This window comes from Podarcis cretensis (assembly GCF_951804945.1).
Source record: "Podarcis cretensis genome assembly, chromosome: 14".
In the NCBI taxonomy this organism is placed as follows: Eukaryota; Metazoa; Chordata; class Lepidosauria; order Squamata; family Lacertidae; genus Podarcis; species Podarcis cretensis.
Window position 1 is genome coordinate 28830057 of NC_137183.1, and position 25329 is coordinate 28855385.

At 46.3% G+C, this 25329-nt stretch overlaps 1 long non-coding RNA gene across 1 annotated transcript; it reads left to right on the plus strand.

Moving 5' to 3' along the window:
- The first annotated feature begins 1070 nt into the window (after positions 1-1070).
- On the plus strand, positions 1071-13159 carry LOC307202805. The gene is made up of 2 exons (XR_013833013.1): positions 1071-2471; positions 12479-13159. It is a non-coding gene; the product is annotated as an uncharacterized lncRNA (long non-coding RNA).
- Positions 13160-25329: the final 12170 nt, after the last annotated feature.

Genomic DNA, 25329 nt, shown 5'->3' on the forward strand with positions numbered 1-25329 from the left:
GAACTATAGAGCTGGGAAGGAACTCCAAGGGTCATCTAGTCCAACCCTCTTCAATGCAGGAATCTCAGCTGGTTTTGCTCAGTTTCACATCATTAGAATCTTAAATTCAGCTTGCCACATTTTTACACCAATTTGATCATTCTATTTATTTATTAATGTATGTATGTATGTATGTATGTATGTATGTATGTATGTATTTGCTTTCCTATTATATCACATCGTCAACGTGTACTGTGTTGCAGTAATACATAAGGTACTAAGAAGGCATAGCATAAAAATAGAACATGCATAAATGAGTAATAGTGGTAAACATAATTTATTCCTCCAACTTACTTAACTGTTAGGCATCTTAACTTTTAAAAGGTTAGTGTTTCAGTCTGCATTTCCCCTATAATATACATACTTTCCCCAAGCATTTTTCTCTAATAGAATGCACGTTTGCATGTTAATTTCACCAATAGATGCATTTTAGGCATGCATGCACTTTTGAACACCTGTTTTAGTTGGATAACTGCACCTCAAAATTAGGAGACATGCTGATTTCAAAGGTAGTTGCCTTGAAGTGTTGCTTCAAGTAGCAACATTCAAGTTAGAGTTTCGGACTAGGACCTGGGAAACCAGAGTTTGAATCCCCACTCAGGCATGCATGGGCATAGCCAGGATTTTTTTTGGGGGGGGGGGCAGGCCTTTTGTTAGGGCTGGCAAGCCTTTTCTTAGGAGGGGGGCAGCATCTGAGTTAGCTATGTATTTTTATTGATTTTTATTGATTTAGGGAGCACAGCTGCCCCTTCCTGCCCCCCCCCAGCTACACCTATGCAGCCATGAAGCTTGCAGGGTGATCTTGGGCCAGTTACTGCTTCTCAGCCAAACCTACCTCACAGGGTTGTTGTGGGAATCGTGCTCGCTTCGGCAGCACATATACTAAAATTGTTGTGGGAATCAGTGGGGAGGGCAGAGAACCATGTGTGCCGCCTTCAGCAGCTTGGAGGAAACAGTGAAATATAAATACAATAAACAAACAAACATGGTTAAACAACAAACAAACAAACAAACAAACAAACAAACAAACAAACCCCAATCACATTAAATCAACCCACTCAAAGGCTAAATAAACAAGGCAAACTTTGGCTCTAAAAGTTAATTGTAAAACGTCAGGAAGATCTCCATTGGGAGGGAATTCTATATTCGGGGCACAGAAGTCGACCATCTTCTCTGGTAGCCAGTGATTTTACCTCCACAGGCAAGGCCCTCCAATGACAATCTTACGAAGCAATCTAGAATGTAAACTCAACCCTTGATTTGATCAACTCCAAGCACGGGTCTACAAGGAGGAGACATCTTTTGGGACCTTCTCTTCACCGTGGCTTCTTCAGCTTCCAAATAATAGAAGCATTTAAGCAGGCAACTAGGCTTGAGGGGGGCAAAACACAACTGACCCACCAATTGTTCATGCATTTTGAAGTGTGTGATGAGCTTTCTGAGGGTCAGAGCAGTTTGACTCCCTCAGAAGGTGATGGAATTTCCTACTTGGAGGTTTTTAAGCAGAAGTTGGATGGCCATCTGTCAGGGAGGCTTTAGCTGAGATTCCTGTATTGCGGGGGGTGGGGGGGTGGACTAGTTAACCCTCAAGGTCCAACTCTACAATTCTATGAAAAGCAAGAAGTGCAAATATGATAAAGGTAAAGGGACCCCTGACCATCAGGTCCAGTCGTAGCCGATTCTGGGGTTGCGGCACTCATCTCGCTTTATTAGCTGAGGGAGCCGGCGTACAGCTTCCGGGTCATGTGGCCAGCATGACTAAGCCGCTTCTGGCAAACCAGAGCAGCGCACGGAAACGCCGTTTACCTTCCCGCCAGAGAGGTACCTATTTATCTACTTGCACTTTGACGTGCTTTCGAACTGCTAGGTTGGCAGGAGCAGGGACCGAGCAACAGGTGCTCACCCCATCTCGGGGATTCGAACCACCGACCTTCTGATCGGCAGGTCCTAGGCTCTGTGGTTTAACCCACAGCACTACCCGCGTCCCTTTTGCAAATATGATAGAGCTACCCTATAACAGGATCAGGACAGTCTTCCTCCCACATCCCTCATTGCTAGCATCTTCTGGCCAAGTCAAAAGGTCCACCATACGGAATAAATTGTAAGGGCAGGACAGGAAACAGGTGGGACACAGCTGACCAGGAATGAAGCTGCAGCAGGGGAGGGAGGGGGAGAGAGAGGGCAAATAATTGCCTAAAATCCCTGCCTATCGAAGTTGTTAATCAAGCCTTCTCCCCGCCACTTTGCTCTGCTCCCTTTTCTTCTTCTTGACTCCAGCAAGTACTTTAACATCCTTCCCCCCCTCTCCTTCTTCTTCAAAATTAAAGGGGGGGGGGGAGAGACAGTGGTGGAACAGATAAGAGATAATTGCCTGGCTTTGACTCTGCCATTGATGTGAAAATAGGATTGGAATTACTCACTCTGGTTGAAAGGTTAGTTGAAGGTTATTACAGGGAAATTGTTATTCATACATTCCCCCCCCCCCCCCCGCCCCACCCCCTCTGCCTGCTCCCCCTGTGCTGCTGGATAGCCTAAAAGATTAAATCCACTGAGTGCATAATGACCCATCATGGCGGACAATGGAGGGGGAATCTCAAGAGACGCCAGATAACGGAACAGAGGGCCTGCTGAATAATTCATGGGCCGGCAGACATCCCTTGCTAACAGATTACATGCGGGTTTTCATTAGAAGGGAAACCATTTAAAGCAGATTTCAAAAAAAAAAGGAGAGAGAGGGGGAAAAGCTGATATTTCTGAAGAGAAGTGGAATTACCATAAGCATTTCTGCACGGTTTGTTTATGCCTTTATAAGTCAGCCTTCCCCCTGACCTTCATACTGAGGGAGGGAGGCCGAAAAGGGATGAAGAGAGGCCTTTGTTCACAGAGGCCTGCATCCCATTTCAAGAGCCAGCGCAAGGATGGGCTTTCCTCCAGTGCAGGCAGAGATTTAGATGAATTTGTAGAGGAGAGGCCTATGGGTGGCTACTAGCCATGATGGCTACGCTCTCGGCCTCCACGATCGGAGGCAGCAACGCATCTGAATATCGGTTGCTGGAAACTACAGGAAGGGAAAGGGCTCTGGGTTTCCTATGGAGGCATCTGGGTGGCCACTGTGAAGAGAGGAAGCTGGGCCAGATGGGCCATGGGCCTGATCCAGCAGGCACTTCTGGTGTTCCTGTGACTTAAACAGCACACACAAAATACTCGTTGGAGAAGGCGGGCACTGAGAAACTCAGACCACCCAAGGAAAGGAGGGTTCTGATCCAGTAAGGGAAACAGCAACCTGTTTACATTGGTACCTCAGGTCACATACGCTTCAGGTTACAGACTCTGCTAACCCAGAAATAGTGCTTCATGTTAAGAACTTTGCTTTAGGATGAGAACAGAAATCAGGCTCTGGCGGCACGGCGGCAGCAGGAGGCCCCATTCGCTAAAGTGGTGCTTCAGGTTAAGAACAGTTTCAGGTTAAGAACGGACCTCCGGAATGAATTAAGTACTTAACCCGAGGTACCACTGTATACAAATCCAATTGGTAAGCAGGAGACGCATAATCACAGGGTTGTGGGTTTTAGTCCGAAGTTGTAGGGAAAGATTTCTGTATTGCAGGGGCTTGCACTAGATGATCCTTGTGGTCCTTTCCAATTCTACAATTCTGGGATTCTGTGGCTGCATTTGGAATACCGTACGGTGGGGTTTGTGGGCGGAGGCTGGGACTTGTATGCTGACAATATAGTTGGGCTCGCTGTGGAAAAACGTGCCTGCATGAGGAGCAGCTGGTCCACAATAACACCCGCCTCGAAACAGCCGAGGTCTCTGGGGTCTCAGCACACACCATCAGTCACTGGGAGCTTCCTGGTTGCCCCTGACAGCAACTCTGACATCCGAGCCACAGCTCATTTCCTGCCTTTGCTGGAGTGGTAGGAAGAGTCAGCCAACAAATCAGATCCCTCCAAGAGGAGATGGGGGAAGAAAAACCAGTTCAGGAGTCTGATGGATGTTGCTTGGATGCAGCCCTCCTTTCCTCCACCAAAGTAGGAAGACTGTGACCAGCTCTGATTCCTGCAGTGCAGGGGGTCAGACTAGATGACTCTTGGGGTCCCTCCGAACCCTACAATTCTATGATTCTGTGACTGGCATAACTGGAGGTGTTGTTTGGGGGTTGGGGTGTTTTATTAGGGGGTGCTGCTGTTGGTGGTTTTTTTTGTATCTTTATTTCAGAACCTGTGATTTGAGTGGAAATTGTTTGGTCTGGTTGTGTATTTTTTATGTTTTATTTATTGCTTATGGCTACTATCGTTACGAGGGGACGCAGGTGGCGCTGTGGGTTAAAGCCTCAGCGCCTAGGACTTGCCGATCGAAAGGTCGGCGGTTCGAATCCCTGCGGCGGGGTGCGCTCCCGCTGCTCGGTCCCAGCGCCTGCCAACCTAGCAGTTCGATAGCACCTCCGGGTGCAAGTAGATAAATAGGGACCGCTTACCAGCGGGAAGGTAAACGGCGTTTCCGTGTGCGGCTCTGGCTCGCCAGAGCAGCGATGTCACGCTGGCCACGTGACCCGGAAGTGTCTCCGGACAGCGCTGGCCCCTGGCCTCTTAAGTGAGATGGGCGCACAACCCCAGAGTCTGTCAAGACTGGCCCATACGGGCAGGGGTACCTTTACCTTTACCTTTACTTTCGTTACGTTATAAATGTGAGTTTTTTTATTTGTAAGCCACCTTGAGCACAGTTTGGGCTGTGTAAAAGCGGCGTACAAATAAGATTATTTGTTGTGTTTGTATGTATGAAGGAGACGAGGGCTTTAGGCATCACAGACGAGTTCTTGAAAGCCATGCTTTTTCAATAAGGAAGGATGGATCTGATAATAAAACAAGTTGTTTTCTGAAAGAAAGACCCCTGATCCTCCCAAGACATTTACTAAACACTCCTCATTTATTCCTGCAGACCAGCTTAAGCGCTTAATTTCAACAGAGCAGGTTGGTTGCATTATATTAAAGTCTAATTGTTTGTCAAACATGTGCTTGTTGGGAGTTAACCATGGCCTGATCCGTATCTATTTGTTGTTCCATCGACCTCAACAAATACGTTTTAAGGAACTAATCAGCATTTAGTATACAGGCAAATGTTTATCTCCTTATATCTAAATGGAATCCTAATTAAAGCCACCCAGTTCGCATCGCTGCCTTTCCAAACTCCACATAGATTATGCCTGGGCAGTTTAGCAGGTTGCCAGCTCCTGTTATTATTTATTACTAAGACCTGGGTGGGTGAGTTGCAAGGAGTTGAACTGACCCAGCTGTGCCCACCTGGGTATTCTGTGCAGCATCAGCAGAGGCAGCCGGGAGGGGAGGGAGGTGAGTTGCTGTGGTCCACAGGACTTCCATCATCAGGAAAGTCCTCTGTCTTGGAGCTGGCCCACCAATGAGTCAGGGTGCAGCAGTTGCCTCTCAGGGTGCTAGTCTGTACAGTAATTCAATACATCCATAAAATACCTCTCTAAAACCAACAATGCAAAATGTGCCACTGCAACCTTTCCTTGCAAATCCTGCTTGCATATGACAACCTGGAAAACACCGTTGTTCCTTTTTAGTGAAAAGTAGGCCCTGTTAGATAGGCCCATTGTGCTCCCATTTCACAGTTAAGGGGATTATTATCAGAGGCAGTGACTGAATGGAGCCCATAGGCAAAGACAGAACTTAAATGAGAGAATCCAGCTGGACTTCCGTAAAAATTTACCTAATGCACAACATGGTTTTAAAATCCAATCCCAAAAGGATGTTGTTTGAAATGCTACCAAAGTACTGCAAAGCCATCTGATAAGAACAGCAAGTGTGTGTGTGTGTGAGAGAGAGAGAGAGGGGGGGGGGGGGAGGGAGGGAGGGAGGCTGCACTTTCATCTTGCTCTGCTTAGCAACAACATCAAAAAGAGCCTTCAGGTAAAAGCTTTCATGTTCTTGGCTTCCATTTATTCTGCCTACCAGAAGCCCTTTCACAATATAACAGCAGTTGGTGTGTAACTCAGTCAGCATGCACTAATGCTTCTAGCGATCACAACTAAAGATTTCGGTTGAGAATCTGCTTTGGGAGCAGTGGCTTGAGTTAATACAAGGAGGAAGTGCCCATAAGTGTGCAGTACTGGAGTGATGGTGGGGCAGTGATGGTGAGTGGGAAGACTGAGTGGGGTGGGGGACACCATAACAGGACCCCCTCCCCTTTTGGCCTGACCATCCTCCATTCCCTCTCTACAGCAGTGTACTCATTCTCAAGCAGTGCTTTTTAAAAAAATGTTTAGGGGTACTCTCATGTTCCTACTCAGATTGAAATACTGCACCCCAATGAGGCCAAACTTAGATTCACAAAATGTTTAGGGGTATGCGTACCTGTGTACCCCCAGGGGGAAAAACACTGTTCTCAATGAATATTATATTTCGATGTTCTGCCTGCAGATAAAAAAATAGAGAACAGTTTTTCTACCTCTCTCATAACTCCAGAACTCCCAGCCATGCTGGAAGATTGCGGACACTTAAAAGAAAGTACTACTTCACGCAGCACAGTGTTAATCGAGGCAGGGATGGCTTTAAAAGAGATTCGGACAAATTCCTGGAGGAGAAAACTATCAATGGCTGCTAGCCATGATGGCTCTGCTCTGCCTCCACAGTTAAAGGCAGCAATGCTTCTGAATATCAGTTGCTGGAAACCACAGAAAGGGAGAGGACTCTTGTGCTTTGCTCCTGCTTCCTGGTCTTCCATGGTCTCCTTGTTGGCCACTGTGAGAACAGGGTGCTGGACTAGATGGGCCGTTGGCCTGATCCAGCAGGCTCTCCTTGTGTTCAAATACACTGGTTCAAATACATGTTTAGTGCTCAGCAGGGCCGGTCCTATAATGAGGCAGCATGAGGCAGCTGCCTCAGGTGGCAGATGGGGAGGGGATAGAGCTGTGAGTGCCATGTGGCCTACCCTGTACCCTTTATGCTAGCCTGCTACTCTCAACTGCCATGGAAGATACTTTCATTTCACCAGTACTGGAGTAAGGTTCAACTGCTCCTTTACTTAGCTTCCGTATGTGCCTTGGCAGAGGGTACCATCTTGTCCTTCACCTCAGGCAGCAAAATGTCTTGAGCCAGCCTTGGCGATCAGAAGACAGAAAACAGGCAGCCTTGAGATCTGGTGGTGAGCAAGCTGGAGTGCAGAAAGGTGCTCAGTGCCAGATAATCTGTTTGATTATTTACTTGCATCCAACTTCATCACAGCAGGCCTATGGAAATCCATCCGTTTCGGTTCATCAGGGCCTGCTCTGATCATGACTCCTGTTGGATACACCCAAGGGATGTCTGAGCTGGAAAAGGAAATCCAAACTTTCTGCTATTTTTAATCCTCGACTTATTTTGGATCAGCTCCCTAATATAACATGAACATTCTGTTTCTCGTAGATGATAAACTAAGGGCGAGGAGACAGGTGTCCTGCTTTGCAGCCCTTTTTCTGAAGTAGTCTCCTGTTTTGAAGGGCTCTGCAGTCCAGAGCTGGGAATTCACATTTAAGTGAGGGGTTGGCAGATGCCACAAGGCTCCAGTCAGAAGCTAGCTAAGAGCCTGATCCTGCAGCACAGGGACAGATAACTGGGGAAACAAAGAACTTCAAAATCAGGTCACAAACTCTGCAGAGGAGGTCTGCCTTGTGTTCGTAGCTTTCACCTCCACATGCTCCAGCAGTTGCCTTTTCTAAGTACACACTTCCTTCCCACAAAATTGTTCGATTTGGGGCATCAACTGGGCCACGGATGTGAAAAGGAAATGCTTCAGGAAGCCTGATCTGACAGCTGTGCCTTTTGCCTCGTGTTGCTTATTGACCTCCGGTTGTTTCCCCACCATCGTGGGAGACGGAAGATCGATGGACCGTGCAGAGCGGAGCACCTCATTGCCTCATCGACTGCGGCCAGAGAGACGTAAACATGGGTCTCTGGGTGAACTTTGGAGAGTTTCTAATTGAAACATTAGACCGCTGCACCTCTGACACTGCTGGGGTTGATTTCGCTTCTCATTTAGAGCTGTGGTTTCCTCACACTGGCCAATGCACCGGGTTTTGCTCAACGTATTTTCTCCCTGCCGTGCTTCACTGTTGCTTATGTTTTGGATTTTCCAACCGCCTTCTTCATCTGGGGCTAAAAATGCAAATGAGGCTTGTGTTTCGCACTCCCCCCCCCCGCAAGCAGCTGGCCAGGTGCATTTCAGTTCACAATCTCCTATTTCTTACCCGCTAATGAGGAAGCAGAGGGCACCCGGGTTGTGCAAAACAGGATCTTCCTTCTTAATATATTTCGACTGAACTGCTAGGCAACCACAGGCAGGGAGAAATGAGCTCCTGTAAGCTTTCTCCACAGATTGATTGCTGGTTTCTGGAAGGCACCAACAGAAAATAAAAATCCACATTCTGTCCTCACGCCGAGATCCAAATGTCCCTTTAAATAAGTTGCCCCATCATTTCTACTGCAAGACATGAGCAAGAGGTCGCACAAGGTTGCAGGATCTGGCCTTCCATCTGAATGCAAGTCCAGGCACATACCCTGCTACATTTCTCCAATGAAAATCGGGACGTCCTATTCCACAACAACAACAACTTTATTATTTTATACCCTGCCCCAGCCATTCTAGGTAGCTTCCAACATATATAAGAACATAATGAAACATTAAACATTAAAAAAACACACTTCTTTATACAGGACTGCCTTCAGATGTCTTCTTAAGGTTGTATAGATACTTCTCTCATTAGCTCGGGGGTTGCATAACTCCATACCCTCCAACATTTCTCCGATGAAAATAGAGATGTCCTAAGGAATCAAATCAAATTCCAGGATCAAATCAGAAACTGGGACGGTGTCTGTAATTCTGTAATTCCAGGATGGGACTGTCCCTGGAAAATAGGGATACTTGGTGGGTCTGCAGTCAAGCAGTAAAGAAATGGTGGAAAATAAATTAAAAATTAAAAATCTCGCTGGATTTCCTCCCACTCACCCCCACCCAATAACAGTGTACAAGATTTCCCTCCTGCCCACATTCCCATTTTGGCCCTTTCACAACAGGTGGTCTACAGACTTACTTGATTGGATATTGAATGCCGTTAACCTGCGTTTGAAGCCCGACCAAAGGAGGGTTGTCGGGTTTTTTTGCCAACATTAGTCCTACAGAGAGTAAGCCCATTGAAAGTTATAGGCAGAGAAACTGGGTGAGAGTTAGGAACAGTCCAGGGCTGGTGTGTCCTCCTTGATCACCTTTTCATGCTAATATTTTGTGCCACCAAGAACTTAATCCCAAACACAGTACAGCAGTTAGCGCCTCCTTGTTTGAAATTAAGCTGTCCTAAATCCACAAGAATGCAGGCAAAAAGAAAAAGAAAAAGAAATGCAGATATGCTTTCTTGTTTTTTAAAAAATCTATCAACTTGTTTCCCCTTTTTTTTTTGCAAAGCCTGTCATAATGAATCATAGCCAAGCCGTAATCCTTCGTTAGAGCGTTCAGCACTAATTGCTGGCAAGGAGCCACTTGTCTCTCTCTCTCTCTCTCTTCTCCCCACACCCAACCCTCATTTTAACAAAACATTTATGCATGAAAGATTTAATGCCAGGTATCAAGCATATCATTGTAAATTTGCCACTAATTAAGGCTAATTAAAATAATTAAATGGCTGCCGAGTCACAATGCAGAATGGAAATTGCCTCCGCCTTTTCCACGTACCCTGTCCTCGATTCAGATTCCAGTGCAAACATTTCCCCTAGTCCTGATTGGGAATGGCAAGTGTGAATGTGCTTGGGTGTGTTTGTGGGGACAGACGCTCTACCTGGAGAAAGGGTAGGTGTTAATGAAGCTAATATCGCAAAACGAAGGCTGTTCTTCTCAGTTTGGGAATATTATTTATTAAGGCCCTGTCTCATTTGCCTTTTCTTAATTTGGAGGAAGTGTTGGAAACCAGACACTTCTGTCGCTCTGGGGAGACGCCGGTCCTTGAATATTCATTACTCGCCGGGTTTTTAATCAAAGTCGCAGCCGACCCCTTTGCGCCACCAATATCTCGGCGATGAATAATTAATCCTCTGTTATTTGGAGGCCTGGAGTGAGGATGGGCAGGGCGGTGGTAGCGATGGACCGGCCTGCTGGAGACGCCACATGGCAACTCCAGATGTTTGGGGTCGGCATGTGCTCAGCTCATCAAAATGCAAAAACAACTGGCACCCAGAGCCCAGACCTTCCCAAGGTGGGCCATCTGGCAGGTGAACACAAACCTCTCAGCACTGCAGGAAATGTGCTTATATTCACGGCACACAAGCCAGGAAAAACCTCGTTCTTTCGCCATAAAGACCACCATTGTTGTAAGCTGATTTCCTACCTGCCATTCGCCATGGTTGAGTTATGGTCACTGTAAAAATATTATATGAAAAACAGTTGAAGGCAATCAAGGGAGTCGGGTGAGTCCTGAACCAAGGTTTAAAATGCCAAAGGCCCAGAGAAAAAGAGGCATGTCTTCTGTATGTTTTGAAGGTGCCAGACATCTCTGTAGAACTCCTTCCCCACAGAGAATACCGTCTCCTGGTCCGCCATTTCCCACACTTCTGAGAGGGGTGCAGATTTTTCAAGTGTCCCTATTTTCCAGGGACAGCCCCAGATTTACAGAAGCCATCTCGGTGTCTAATTTGATCCCAGAATGTCCTGCTTTTCTTTAGGATGTCCCTATTGTCATCTGAGAAATGTTGGAAGGTATGGAGTTAGCTGACCTCCCAAGTCATTTGAAGGCAGTCCTGTATAGGCAAGTTTTTTAAAATGTTTCATGGGGTTTTTTAATGTCAGACCCACCAAGTGTCCCTATTTTCCAGAGACTGTCCCAGATTTGGGACTGGTTTCTGATTTGATTCCAGAGCCAGTTTCTGATTTGATTCCAGAATGTCCTGCTTTTCCTTAGAACGTCTCTATTTTCATCAGAGAAATGCTGGAGCGTATGGAGACGTCACTATTTTCATCGGGGAAACGTTGGAGGGTATGGAGTTATGTGACCCCCGAGCCAAAGACATAAGTAGAGATAAGTAACTATACAACCTTTAGAAGACATCTGAAGGTAGCCCTGTATAAAGAAGATTTTTTTTGATGTTCAATGTTTCATTATGTTTTTATATATGTTGGAAGCTGGCCAGAGTATAAATAATAAAATTATTGTTAATATTGTTATGGATTAAGACACCCCTCTTTTCTGCCCTCAACAGTGAATGTTTTCCTGGGCATAGCTCTGCTGGCTGGGGCCGGTCAGAGTTGTAGTCCACAAGTTATTTATCTATTCCAGGGTTTCCCAAACGTGGGTCTCCAGCTGTTTTGGACTACAACTCCCATCATTCCTAGCTAGCAGGACCATTGGTCAAGGATGATGGGACTTGTAGTCCAAAAATAACTGGAGACCCACATTTGGGAAACCCTGATTTATTCCATTTATATCCAACCTTTCCTCCAAGAAGCACAAGGTGGTGTACATAGTTCCACCCATTTTATTATCTCAACAACAACCCTGCAAAGTAGGTGAGGCTGAGAGAGGCAGTTACTGGCCCAAGGTCACACCCAGTGAGCTTAATGGCCAAGTGGGGATTTGAACCCTGATCTCTCGTAGGTCCTAGTCTGACACTCTAACCGCTATGCCACACTGACTCTCGTGGGCACCAGGTTGGGGATAGCTGGTGTCTGTCAAGAGGGCCAGTGTGGAAGCCCAGCCTTTCTCCAAACTGCATGCTGAACGCTCTATCAAAATTTCATGATGAGTTTCAGTTACTGCCCTTTTGAAACTCAGCTGAAAGGTTACCTGTTATCCTAGATGATGATGCTCCTTGTAATACACACCCTCTCTCTTCGTGGAATTGCCACTGTGGAACTGGAGATGGGGCTATTGGGAAGTGTTGGCAGCGTCACAATGGGGAGGGAAGCTGGTTTGTTGTGAGGACAAACTCGGCTGAAAGCCAGAAGTCTGTCGAGGTTGAAGCACTCCTCTTGAAACACAGTCTTGGGTTCGAATTGTGGGCTCCACCGTAAAGTAGACTGGCTCAGTGGCCTCAAGCCAACTGCTCCATTTCTCTGGCATGTCCCGTTTTTTCTGGGGCACTTGGTAGGTATGTCAGCATTCCTACGCACCACCCCAATCTCTATGTGGTGAGAGGAGTTCTTGGCACTTACCCATTTCCTGTTTCCTTGGAACAAAGGTTAGAAGAAACTGCGGTGTCTCACACACCACACTGGCTCTCCTTCTCCTACCTAGCAGCTAGGTGAGCAGGGTGGAGGAAACATCCACTCATTTGTTCTATGGCGCAGATCAACTTCTTTGGTTATGCTAATTGTGGTGCTTCATTTGGCAGCCAAAGCCATTGCCTACATTACCAGAGACTGGTTCGACAAGCTTGCTCTCATACATTTCACCCCACAGATACAGGATCCCAAGAACTGGAAGGGACACTGACCAACACCCAAACCCACAACAGTATTGCGCACACTGACTGACAGCAATAGCTCTCCAGGCTTTTCAGTCCTCCCTCCATTCTTTGAACCTGGGACCTTATGCAGGTGCTCTGATGCCAATCTTTATCTCTTCTCCTGCTGTTGGCCACAGGCCTGGGGCTGAGATGCAGCTGATACAGGCGCTGCAAGAGACCCAGTTTAAACTTGCACAATAAATAATTGACTCTCCTGGCAAATTGCTCCTGGGCTTTGCACATCGCCTACCCTGTAATGGAGCACCTCCCACTTAAATATTGAAAGCCTAGGAAACTCACGGCTCCATCCTACACCCCCAGACTGACGAGCAGGATGCGAAAGAAAATGTGGATAGGACCAAAAGCATCCTTGATGAAGTGAATGCCTGTCTCAGGCTCCAAAGATCAGGGTCTTAAATACAATGTGCTAAACTGTGGGTTCCAGCATGTTCCAGAGTGGACCACACAATGATGGGCACTCATTTGAGGTCTGTTTCATTGTTCCTTGAGCTGACAAGTTCACTGTAACCTTTGTGCGCTCTCTCAAAGAATCAGATTTCCTCCCTCTCCTCCTTAAATTATATTCGAACCCACCTACCCACCCACACTAGCAATAAAAATAAAATATGAACTGATTCTGTCTGAACTTCTGATGTAGTCTTCTACTCATAACTATGTTTTCCCAATGATTTCTGCACTGCAGCAGGTTGGACTAAATGGCCCTTGGGGTCCCTTCCAATGCTACAGTTCTATGATTCTATACCAGGGGTGAGCAAACCTTTTCAGCAGAGGGCTGGTCCATTGTCCCTCAGACCTTGTGGGGGGCCGTACTATATTTTGAAAAAAAAATATGAATGAATTCCTATGCCCCACAAATAACCCAGAGATGCATTTTAAATAAAAGGACACATTCTACTCATGTAAAAACATGCTGATTTCCAGACCGTCCGCGGGCCAGATTTAGAAGGCGATTGGGCCAGATCCAGCCCCGGGGCCTTAGTTTGCCTACCCATGTTCTATACCCTTTACTGTTTGCATCTGGAAGACTGCCATTGGGAGCATGGCCTAACCTTGCAAAGGTAGCATACAAAAAAAAGACAGTGAAAGTGTATTTGCCTGACCGTCTTAACCTCTTGGCTCTAGAAACTTATTTTGCCTGAGTTTAGTAAGAATCTGGTTGCAGAGGGCAAGATGATCCAGTGGTATGTATCCTGCCCACATTTCCCTGTGCTTCCTCCACTGGAAGTGAAGAGGATGCCCACCAGAGAAGGAGCTTTTTCCAGTGGCAACTCCCCATTTGTAAAATGGTATCCCCAATAAAAGGGACACGGGTGGCACTGTGAGTTAAACCACAGAGCCTAGGGCTTGCCGATCAGAAGGTCGGCGGTTTGAATCCCGGTGACCTAACGGTCAGGGGTCCCTTTACCTTTACCTTTTATCCCCAATAAAACACACTTGGTACTGATGTGGTCTGCTTTTTGGTGCCAGACTAAGACATGCCCAACTGCCCAGGCTCTTTAACTTCGATCCCCATTCACCTGCTTTTCATGATGGGGGGGGGGCTGCTTGTGGTGTTCAACTTTTTAGTGGGGGGGGGGGAGTCATCCTTAAAAACATCAGAAGAGCCTGGCTGCTGGGTCAGGCCAAAGGGCCTGAGTCTCGTGAGGATTTTGTCCAGAGCAGCTTTCCCCAACCTGATTCCATACAGATTTTTCGGATCATAACTTCCATCAGCTCCAGAAGAACAGAAGAAGAGTCTGGCTGGAATAGGCCAATGACCCATCTAGTTTAGAATCCTGTTCTCACAACAACCAACCGGATCCAGTGGCAGATTTACATATAAGCTAAACATGCTATAGCTTAGGGGCCCACTCTCTTGGTGGCCCCCCCAAAAAAGTAAAGGGGGAAAAATTGGATGTACATTTCCAAAATACACGATAAAAAACAAATAAAATAGAACCTAGATACAGCAACAGTGTTTTGTGTTGTGTAGGCTCCTATGATGTAAGAAATACAGCCTGCTAGCCTGCTCCTAAAATATCACTGGTTTGCTCATTTCTATATATAGGGTGCCTACATTCTGCATGGACTGGTTGCATGGCAACATGTACAAATGGCTTTAGATACCTGTTAGGTCCATAAATAGAGAGACGTAGGTGGCATCTACGGCTTGCTGATCAGAAGGTCGGCGGTTCGAATCCCCACAACGGGGTGAGCTCCCATTGCTCGGTCCCAGCTCCTGCCAACCAAGCAGTTCGAAAGCACGTTGTCAGAGCTGCCCGAGGTCCCAGCTCACAAAGGACCAACGCCAGTTCATTGTTATATACAAAAGTCTTTATTGAAGTTCAGTTTCGATTTCAAAGCCGTGGCGCGCAGCTCTACGTCTCAAACTCTAGACCGCTGAAGCTCCGTCTGAATCTCCTCCCCCCAGACACCAGTTTAAGACTCTAGCCTTGCTCCACCTCTTCCTTTGCTCTTTCCTCCTCTGGGTCCACCTGTCCGCTGGGGTCTTGCCCTTTCTAGACTCTTCTGACGCTGAGTCCCCTGAGTCTTCCCCCTGCCTCCAGCGGGCTTTAGGACCTGGTTCCCAATCCGGGTTTTCTGCTGTCCCGCGCGCCTGTACATTCTAACTTGGCGCGCGCGCCCAGCCGGCAACCTTTCTCCTGACCGTTACACTGCTCCTGTCACTGCTTTCCCCTTCGGGGGGGCTAGCTGGACCTGACTTCCTCTCCGTTCCCTCACTCTCCGATAGAGGTGTGGTCAGTCCTGACTCATCTTCTGCTGGAGGAGACGCTGGCCCTGATACATGGGACTCTTCCCCCCCACTACGCTCTGGTGGGTGAGCTGGTCCTGATCTCCCGCTGCTGGCCTCTTGCTTCTGGTGCATCCCCCCTGGGATCCCCCTTGCCCTGGCCCTCGGCGCCCCCCTCTGGGAATCTTCTGATTTGCTGGAGAAGCTCATGGAATCTCTCGTGCCACTGTCATACTCCCCTACGCTGCCCTCAGATTCTTCCTCTTCGCTCTCCATTTCCTCTGTCCCCTGTGCCTCTGCTCCTGAGCCCCTGACACACGTCAAAGTGCAAGTTGATAAATAGGTACCGCTCTGGTGGGAAGGTAAACGGCATTTCTGTGCGCTACTCTGGTTTGCCAGAAGTGGCTTTGTCATGCTGACCATGACCTGGAAGCTGTATGCCGGCTCCCTTGGCCAGTAAAGTGAGATGAGCGCCACAACCCCAGAGTCGTTTGCGACTGGACTTAACGGTCAGGGGTCCCTTTACCCAAGTCCATAAATATGCTACCATATAGTATATATTCAGCACAGAAAACAATGACAATTTGTTGTTGACAAACGACAACTGGACATATAAAGGGCCCTATTACCTTCAATAGCTTAGGGCTCATCAAACCTAAATCCAGCCCTGACCAGATCCCTCAATGGTAAGCCAGCAAACAAGACCCGAGAACAAGAGCCCTCTCCCATATTGTGGTTTCCAGCAATGGGCATAAAGAGGCATTGCTTCCCCCATTGTAGAGGCAGAGCATGGCCGTCATGGCTAGTAGCCATCACAAGTGTTGTCCTCCGTGAATTTGTCTCATCTCTGCCTTCTGTGAGAGGGAGTTCCATAAGAGCTGCCTATCTGCTGAAGCTCTGGGAGTGGCTGGACTCTGGAGACAGCTAGTGCATTACAAAACAAGACAGGTGGACCGACCTTGGAGATGGTTCCTGAGACCCCCAATCTTCATATCAGGCCCTGCGCGATCATTCAACAGAGTTTCAGGTTTCAGCAGCACATTTAACAAGTTAGGAAGAACATTTGAAAGCTTCTATTAATTATCTTCATCATGAAGAAACTTCATCATCAGAAACTGCTAATTGCCTGAAAAATTTGACACACACACTTTTTGTCATCCTAGTCTTCTACCCTCCCCCCCCCCTTCCCTGGAATAAAACCCAGGTTGTTTCCTTCCCCTCCCCCACCGCCTTGTTGAGACAAACCTGCTTCCAGCAGCTTAAAGTATTTGGTTTTTCTAGGATTATATCCTTCACCCTCCTATCAATATGAACCATTTTGCATTTCAAAAATCCTTCGGCAAACAGAGCCAGTTTGTCTTTTGTGTTTGCTAATTTAAAAACAAATATTTGCCTGCCAAGCAATACAGTCTCTTAGGATGAGCTATTAATAGGATAATTAGGCAGCCAGTAATGAAAAGGATTGCTGGTAATTATGGCAAGATTTGTTTTGGCATTTGAAGGCAGAAAAGGGAGGCTGGAGTGAGGAACATCTACCTTGAAGTTAATTAGCACGATTTAAAGATACCTGAAAGAAAAATAGGTGGCTGGTAAGGTCTTCAGTTATTTATTTATTTAATTTGCTTTTAAAGAGATGGCACAAAAATTTGCACACAATCTGGAAGGGAAAGAAAGTTCTGGCTTCTCAAAGGCAGGGTGTGGAGATCTTATGCCATTTATTTATTTATTTCCCACCTTTCACCCTAATGTCCCAGGGTGGTATTCAAAACAATAGTTAACAAAAATTAAAACAACTTACGACCATAAGAACAAGGTGGGCCCTAAAAACACATACCTGTAATGGAATGAAAGAGACTTTGCAGAACACTGGATCTCTTGGCTGGGAGAAAATCTTATATTTATTAATCACATTTCTAATAACCACCCAGCCCCCCCCCAAGTGTTCCTAATTTCCGCGGACAGTCCTGGATTTACAGACACCATCCCAGTTTCTGATTTGATCCTGGAATGTCCCGCTTTTCCTTAGGACATGCCTATTTTCATTGGAGAAATATTGGAGGGTATACTAGAATGTCCCTGTTTTCATCTGAGAAATGTTGGAGGGTATGGAGTTATGTGCCCCTCAAGTCAAGAAGATAAGTACTATTCAATCTTTAGAAGACATCTGAAGGCAGCCCTGAATAGGGAACTTTTTAAAATGTTTAATGTTTTGTTAGGTTTTCATATATGTTGGAAGCTGCCCAGAGTATCTTGGGCAACCCAGCCAGGCAGGGTATAAATAATAACATTATTATTATTAGGTTACTGTATTTCAAAAAGTAAGAACCAGGACACCCTGAATGTTGTTTTACTTGCCGAGGATTCAGAGCAAACCGCCACCTTCCGGAAATTCAACCCGGATGTCACTTCTGCCCTAATTATTATTATGATGGAATAGGACGTCCCTATTTCCATCAGAGAAACGTTGGATGGTATACAAAAAAACATTTCACAAGTAACAACATAAAACACATATGGGCAACTGGAGTGACAAAACCCATCAATTTCGGTTTCTCTTTGGTTCACATTTTTCCTGTCTTCAGGATATTGCTGAAAATTCATCAACACCTCGTTGCAAATTTCGCCTCATACCTCCATTTTTGTGTGCAAAATGCCCATGCGCTGGTGAGAAGCAGGGCCAGATTTAGGTTTGATGAGGCCCTAAGCTACTGAAGGTAAATGGGGTCCTTTATATGTCCAGCTGTACTTTGTCAACAACAAATTGTTGCTGTTTTTTGTGTTGAATATATGCTATATGGTAATTTATGGACCTAATAGGTATCTAAAGCCATTTGCACATGCATATTGTAGGCACCCTATATATATAGAAATGAGCAAACCAGTGATAATTTAGGGAGCAGGCTAGCAGGCTGTATTACTTACATCATAGGATCCTACACAACACAAAACACTGTTGCCACCAACCTTGCTTCTGGTTGGGCAGCAGCAGCTGCTATATCTCAGTCTACCCTGTAGGATGAATGGTTCGCTGTGAGGATTTGCTCTCCATCTGCTTGCAACCATTCCCTTCCCCTCTTTGCACCCACACTTGCCCTCCCTGAGCTGCCTGCCTGCGACGATGACAAGACGACTGGGGTAACCAAGCACATTCTGGAGTTTAGCCGAGGTCAAACGAATATTGAAATGCAAGCAAGGCTCTTCTGTTGGATCTCTGTCCACTATGAGTTAATGCCTTATCTTTAAGTACATTTGCCATGTTACAACCCCCCTCACCCCCCTCTCTCAAAAAATATGCAGTAGCTGGGAGGATCTAAAAATGATTAATTAGAAAATTACATTTATATAACCCTTTAATCTGCATTTATAGGTTGCCAAGGGCAGAAGGTGAGGTAGGGGAATTACATCCAGATTAGCTTTGATCCCAAAGAAGCCGAGATCTGAGATTATTTTCCAAGAAAGAAGATGGAAAGTACGAGTAGTGTGCTGATTTGGGCAAGGGGTGGGCGGGGGTGCTGGGAAAAAAATTAGGTTGCTCTTCTCATTTGTCCCTTAGTAAAGAGGAGGCTGGTTGGAGGGAGAGAGGGGGGAAACAGCCTCAGGGATGCCTCGATCTTCCACAGTTTACTGTGTGGCCTGTGCAGTCCTATTTCCCAAAAACAACTGGGCTATAAAGCTTGGGAGGAGGAGAGATTACAGAAAAAGCTTATTTCTAGCTGAGCACGGCCTTCAGCTTCCTAAACAAAATTGCTTTTATTCTCCTCAACATGTGTTCAAAAAGATTAAAGAGCTGTAAGCTTGCACAGCTTAATAAGAGTGTGCATTAGAGGAGAAGGCCCAGAACAGCAGAACAGCCCACTCTCCGCTCTGGCGACGAGGATTTGGAAATCCTGTTTATTGAATTATAAAGAACCTTAAAGGATAAAGGATATTGAAGTAGGGATTTTAATATTTTGTAGCATTTGGTTGAGTTATTTGATCACAACAATCATTTAGAAAGTATTTTGCTTCCTTTTCCTTTACTTCCTTTTAAATAAAAGCAGGGAAGCCAAATTGACCATTAAGAATTAACGGGGGTGGAAGAGGATGCGGCAGCAGCGGGGGCAGGGAGGAGAGAATCCACTGTCCATGTGGCACTGGGCAGTGTAGCAGTCTGGAGAGTGGCTCCTCAAAGAGAATAGCTGTCCCCTCACTCTGTCAGCACCAGGGCATAGGAAGAGCCTGCAGGCTCAGGCCAATGCCCATCTAGTCCAGCATCCTGTTCTCATACTGGCCAACCAGATGGTCCAATGAGAAGCCCACAAGCAGGATTCAGCCACAAGACCCCTCTCCCCTCCTGTCGTTTCTAGCAACTGGTATTCAGAAGCATGGCTGCCTCCAGATGTGGAGACAGAGCAGAGCCATCGTAGCCAGTAGCCATCGATAGCCCTCTCTTCCAGGAATTTATTTAATCCATCTTCTTCTCCTGTGGGAGGGAGTTCCAACTATGACCTGTGGGAAGAACTTTCTTTTGTTTTCAAAACAACTTACAGAAGTGTTTTTCTTTACTAAATTAAACCCTGTTTCATCTGTTCAGGTGGGACCCTGACTGAATAACGCTTCAAATGCTGGGAGGCGAGGCAGGAACGAGCAAATCTATCAATTTCCTTTCATTTCAGTGGCTTATTTTCCTCGTTTTAAGTTCTGTGTTTCCACACCACATTTCTTAGTAGTCCTCAGAAAGTTTCATCAGAGGTTTAGTGGGGATTTTTCAAGGCAATGTTGCCCAATATACACGTTCCCCCTAGTAAGGTGCATTATTATTTTTTGGCACATTTCCCACTAATTTAGCTGAGCACTTTACCCTAGCATATAGATGTTGGTCACATTCCTTGTCTGGAGAACTGAGTTGCAAAATTTGGAGAAGTGGAGATTTGAAAGGGCGGCTGCGTTTCGTGTATTATTTCAGAAACCACCTATTAGCAAATTGGTCTTTTAGTGCAAACTGGATCAGATTTCTTTGCTGTGCCTGACCGTGAGATAAAGGTGGAAAGCCCTCTTGACAAGTGCCCATGAGGAGCTGTCCAAAGATTTAATGAATTTTTGGTCTAGAAGGACTGGCTGGGGGGCATGGGGGGGGGGGGAGATTCATATCCCTTAAAGAGCCACATTCCCTGTGTTAACTTATGCTGTTCTGCTGTATAAGAGGATTGTGCAGATTAAATGAAATCATGAGACATGCCATACAAATTACATCCCAAATCAGATTTTCTAGCAGAGATTAGAGGTGTGGGGCCCAGGCGGGGTGGAGGGAAAAAGAGAGAGACTGAGGCTGTGTACACACCATACATTTGAAACACATGACTTCTCCCAAAGCATCCTGGGAATGGTAGTCCCCCCCCCCCGAGAACTACAATTCCCAGTACCTATAACAAACTACAGCTCCCAAGGTTCTTGGGAGGAAATCATGTGCTTTAAATTTATGGGGCATAGGCAGCCGCAGAGAAAAAGCTTCAGCTACAGGATTATATGTTCTTAAAAACACACACACACACACACACAACCCAAAAAACCTTCCCCCACATTTTATTTGTGTGCTTTTCCGTTTTCCTACCAAGCTTGGGGGAGCTGGAGAATCCTCACCAGCAGGGAGAAGTGGAGCGCTGCCTGTTCACACTCGGCATTATGCAAGCTCAACACAGGGGGGGAAAGCCCTTTAATTACATCTGGGCTCCAGATCAACACAAGCATCCTTCATGCTTTTAACAGATTAGGGCCTTTGACAACTGTCTGCTTCTCACACAGGGCGTCTGAGAACAGAGAGAATTGTTGGGGGCGGGGGGAGAAAGCTGCTATGTGTCATGAACCTTGCCTCTAAGAATCTGGGGGGGGGGTGCTCAGCCTCCACTTCCTTTGTGTCTTTCTAATAATAATCATAATAATAATAATAATAATAATAATAATAATAATAATAATAATCCCTTGTGTGTCCTCCATTTTGGACCACTGAATGATGGATTAGAAAACAAAAAGACATTAGCAGCTCCCAGCTCTCCCACTTTCCTAATCCACCACAAAGTGATCTCACTTTCAGGTGTGCTGCACTCTTCCTGCAACAATTAACTAGGGATCTAGTTCTCCCTCTGAACTCTGAAATAACTTGTTCATCACCATCACAAAAATAAAAAAGCCTAACCTAACACTGCATTTCTTCGTAGGCAGGACATTCACTCTTGTAGCCGCCTCAAGACGATTTGCTGCCTGATGAGAAAAACTTCCCTAAACAGGGCTGCCTTCAGATGTCTTTTAAAAATAGGATAGCTGCCTATTTCCTTGACATGTGATGGGAGGGCGTTCCACAGGGCGGGTGCCACTACCGAGAAGGCCCTCTGTCTAGTTCCCTGTAACCTCACTTCTCGCAATGAGGCAACCGCCAGAAGGCCCTCAGAGGAGGACCCCAGTGTCTGGGCTGGACAATGGGGGTGGAGCCGCTCCTTCACGTATACAGGACCGAGGCCATTTAGGGCTTTAAAGGTCAGCACCAACACTTTGAATTGTGCTCGGAAACGTATTGGGAGCCAATGCAGATCTCTCTGGACTGGTGATGCCTTTCCCTGATGCAAAGTGCTTAAAAAACAGACATTTTCTGTTTTCACAGGCATTTGGGCAGCACAGTCGGGAATATGTTTTTAATATGCTTAGGTGTTTTTACTGCTCAGTTTCATTCTGGTTGTAAATTGCTTCAGAACTTTTTGCAGGGGGGGGGGTGGTAATTCACCAACCCAGCAAAACCAACCTGAATAACAATTCCATTCATATTCTCAGCAGGTTGGGACCAAAGGGAGGCCTTCACAATTCTGTCTCTGTGGGGTCTTTGGTCCTGAACCAGAACATTTTCTCTGCCACTAGCTCCCAGCATAGAGCCCTCAAACTGTGCGCCCAGTGTCGCCACACTTCGGTAATGTGGGGAAAACCCCAATCTCCACATTTTGGCATTAGCTCGCCTTATATTTTAGGCCCTTTTGCCAAACATCCTCCTTGCTCCATCCTGCTTGAAAAAAACTCTGCTCCTTTTGTGCTGTAAATCAGGATTGCTACAATTTAAGCCCCCTGCTTAAATTTAAGCTGTCTCCCAAACGCTCTGCGGTGAAATTTACAAAGAGGCTTTTAATAAGAACAGTCACACTGTGTGTGTGTGTGTGTGTGTGTGTGTGTAGCCAGTCCTCAATGTCATTTGGTCTTGCTTCAAACTTCCCCCCGCTCGCCCCCCCCCGACAACTCAGGTGGATACCCCTGCAAAGCAGCCAAAGATTTTATGAGGTTTAATTTCAAGGGATTTGGTGGTAGGGTGAGGCCGCTTCACTCTCCTATAAATCTATATGTGTATATATCAAAAATCTGCAGAAGGCAGTATATGGTGTTTCATTCACATATAACAGGTCCTCAGACTGCAATCAATTAATGAGCACAATTGTGTCACTAGAGCTACCCCATAAATACAACAGAGGGCTTTGCCAAGTCCTTGGCTGGAAAGCTCATTCTTTTTTTTTTAAAAAAAAAAAAAACTTGGGTGGAATGATAAACCCAGTTTTGTGTGTGTGTGTGTGTGTGTGTGTGTGTGTGTGAGAGAGAGAGAGAGAGAGAGAGAGAGAGAGAGAAATTTCATATTGTTCCTAGCACACACTCTTGGTGAAAAGATCGTTATACAGCAGGAATATACAGCGAGAAATCTTGTTTTGTCTGTTGCTGTACAGATACGTCCCCCTTGGGATGTTAATATCCAGCCTCCGTGATGAGCATGGAGAAGATGTGCAGACAGCGCATCTTTTCCAGCGGCCTTTCCCAGGGTGGTGCCTTCCAGATGTTTTGGACCACAACAGCTGTGTTATGCTGATGGCAGCCCAACCATGCTGGCTGGGGCTGATGGGAGATGGAGTCAAAAATCCCCAGCTTGGGGGAGGCTGCTTTAGAGCAAACCGGGAGCGGAGAACCCGCAGCAGCCCTCCAGGTGTTGGTTGCCACCTGTCCTGTATAATACAGGATTGTTCCATATTTCAAGGTAAAATGCTAGGCCCTGTATTGATACAGTTTTGTCCTGTATTTCAGGTCTTCTCTCTCTCTGTCTCTCTCTCTCATTGTCAAGTTAGGGATCCTCCCAAGTGCATAAATTTGAAAGGGTGTGTGAAAGGTCCTGTATTTAAGCTCTGGGTAGCCAAGCCCCTTTACCTTTACTTGGGATGCGGGTGGCACTGTGGGTTAAACCACAAAGCCTAGGACCTGCCAATCAGAAGATCGGCAGTTCAAATCCCGTGACGGGGTGAGCTCCTGCTGCTTGGTCACTGCTCCTGCCAACCTAGCAGTTCGAAAGCACGTCAAAGTGCAAGTAGATAGATAGGTACCGCTCCGGCGGGAAGGTAAATGGCATTTCCGTGCGCTGCTCTGGTTCGCCAGAAGCGGCTTCATCATGCTGGCCACATGACCCGGAAGCTGTACGCCGGCTCCCTCGGCCAATAAAGCAAGATGAGCGCCACAACCCCAGAGTTGGCCACGACTGGACCTAATGGTCAGGGGTCCCTTTACCTTTAGCCAAGCACAGACAGATTTACAAATCCATGTGTATGTGTGTGTACATGCATGTGCATTCATGCGCATGACAAATTCCAGAGGGGCCATCCTATTAGGCTGCAATATATTGTAATGGATTGCTTTGAAGCCACTTCACACCCCCCCAACCATCCTGCCCTGTCCTGTATTTTGCAGAAACAAAGGTGCAGCTCCCATCACCTCTGGCCATTGGCCATGCTGCTTGGGGCTGGAGTACTACAGCGTTTGGAGGGGCAAAAGTTAGCCGCCCCTGGAGGTTACTCAATGCTTCCTTCACAAAGGTACCTTGTTGCCTCCACATACACCCCCCAAAAAAACCTCAGGCCTCCTCCTCCTCATTCCTTTCATTGCCTCCATCCTTTGATAAAGTGCCCCAAACCTTTGGAAAATCCAAACCCATCATTTCCGTTCTGTCAGCTTAGCCTGTTAGGAAGCTGCCTTGGGCCACATCAAAACATAAACAAACGCCGGGCATGCACATCAGATTCCCCAAACTGAATTGCTCCATGTTGCCAGCCATGTTCATCCCACCTCTCTGCCTTCTCTTTACCAAAGCAGAAAGCAATGGTCTTAAATGTAAGGTCTCTGCCCCACGCCCCATCCTTCCCTCTAACAAATCCCACCACCAACAGCAGCTCTTGGAAGCTCCTACTTCTCTGCAGTTTCATTGTTGTTCCAGATCCGCCCGGAGCTTATAATTGACATTTAAATTACTCCGCAGAACAACAAATCAATATTTATGGATTGCTGGGCCAATGTGTTGGCCAAATGAGTTGTTCTGGGATTCCGTCTCCCAGCAAAAAGGCCAACCAGGGTCAAGGTCAAGGCTTTGGCTAATGAGGAGCAGAGGCCCCGTCAACAAACCACCAGACGGCATTTAGCAGGGATGGAGTTCCCGTTAGTCGTTTGGCATAACATATTACACTCTTTGTTCGTTTCCTGACTTATCATTTTTTGCATTGAGAGCTGCTCAGCAGAGATACAAAGGTTGCTTTCTCCTCCCACAACAGACCACAAAAACTACTCACCTCAGCTAAGACCAAGGAACTAAAATACTGTACTGCTTTTATTCCCTCTTTCCCTCTCTGTTCACAAGATAGCATGTCTAATTATTATTTATTATTTATTATTTATTATTTATTATTTATTATTTATTATTTATTATTTATTATTTATTATTTATTATTTATTATTTATTATTTATTATTTATACCCCGCCCATCTGGCTGGGCTTCCCCAGCCACTCTGGGCAGCTTCCAACCAAATATTAAAATACAGTAATACATCAAACATTAAAAGCTTCCCTAAACAGGGCTGCCTTCAGATGTCTTCTAAAAGTTTGGTAGTTGTTGTTCTCTTTGACATCTGGTGGGAGGGCGTTCCACAGGGCGGGTGCCACTACCGAGAAGACCTTCTGCCTGGTTCCCTGTAACTTGGCTTCTCGCAGTGAGGGAACCGCCAGAAGGCCCTCGG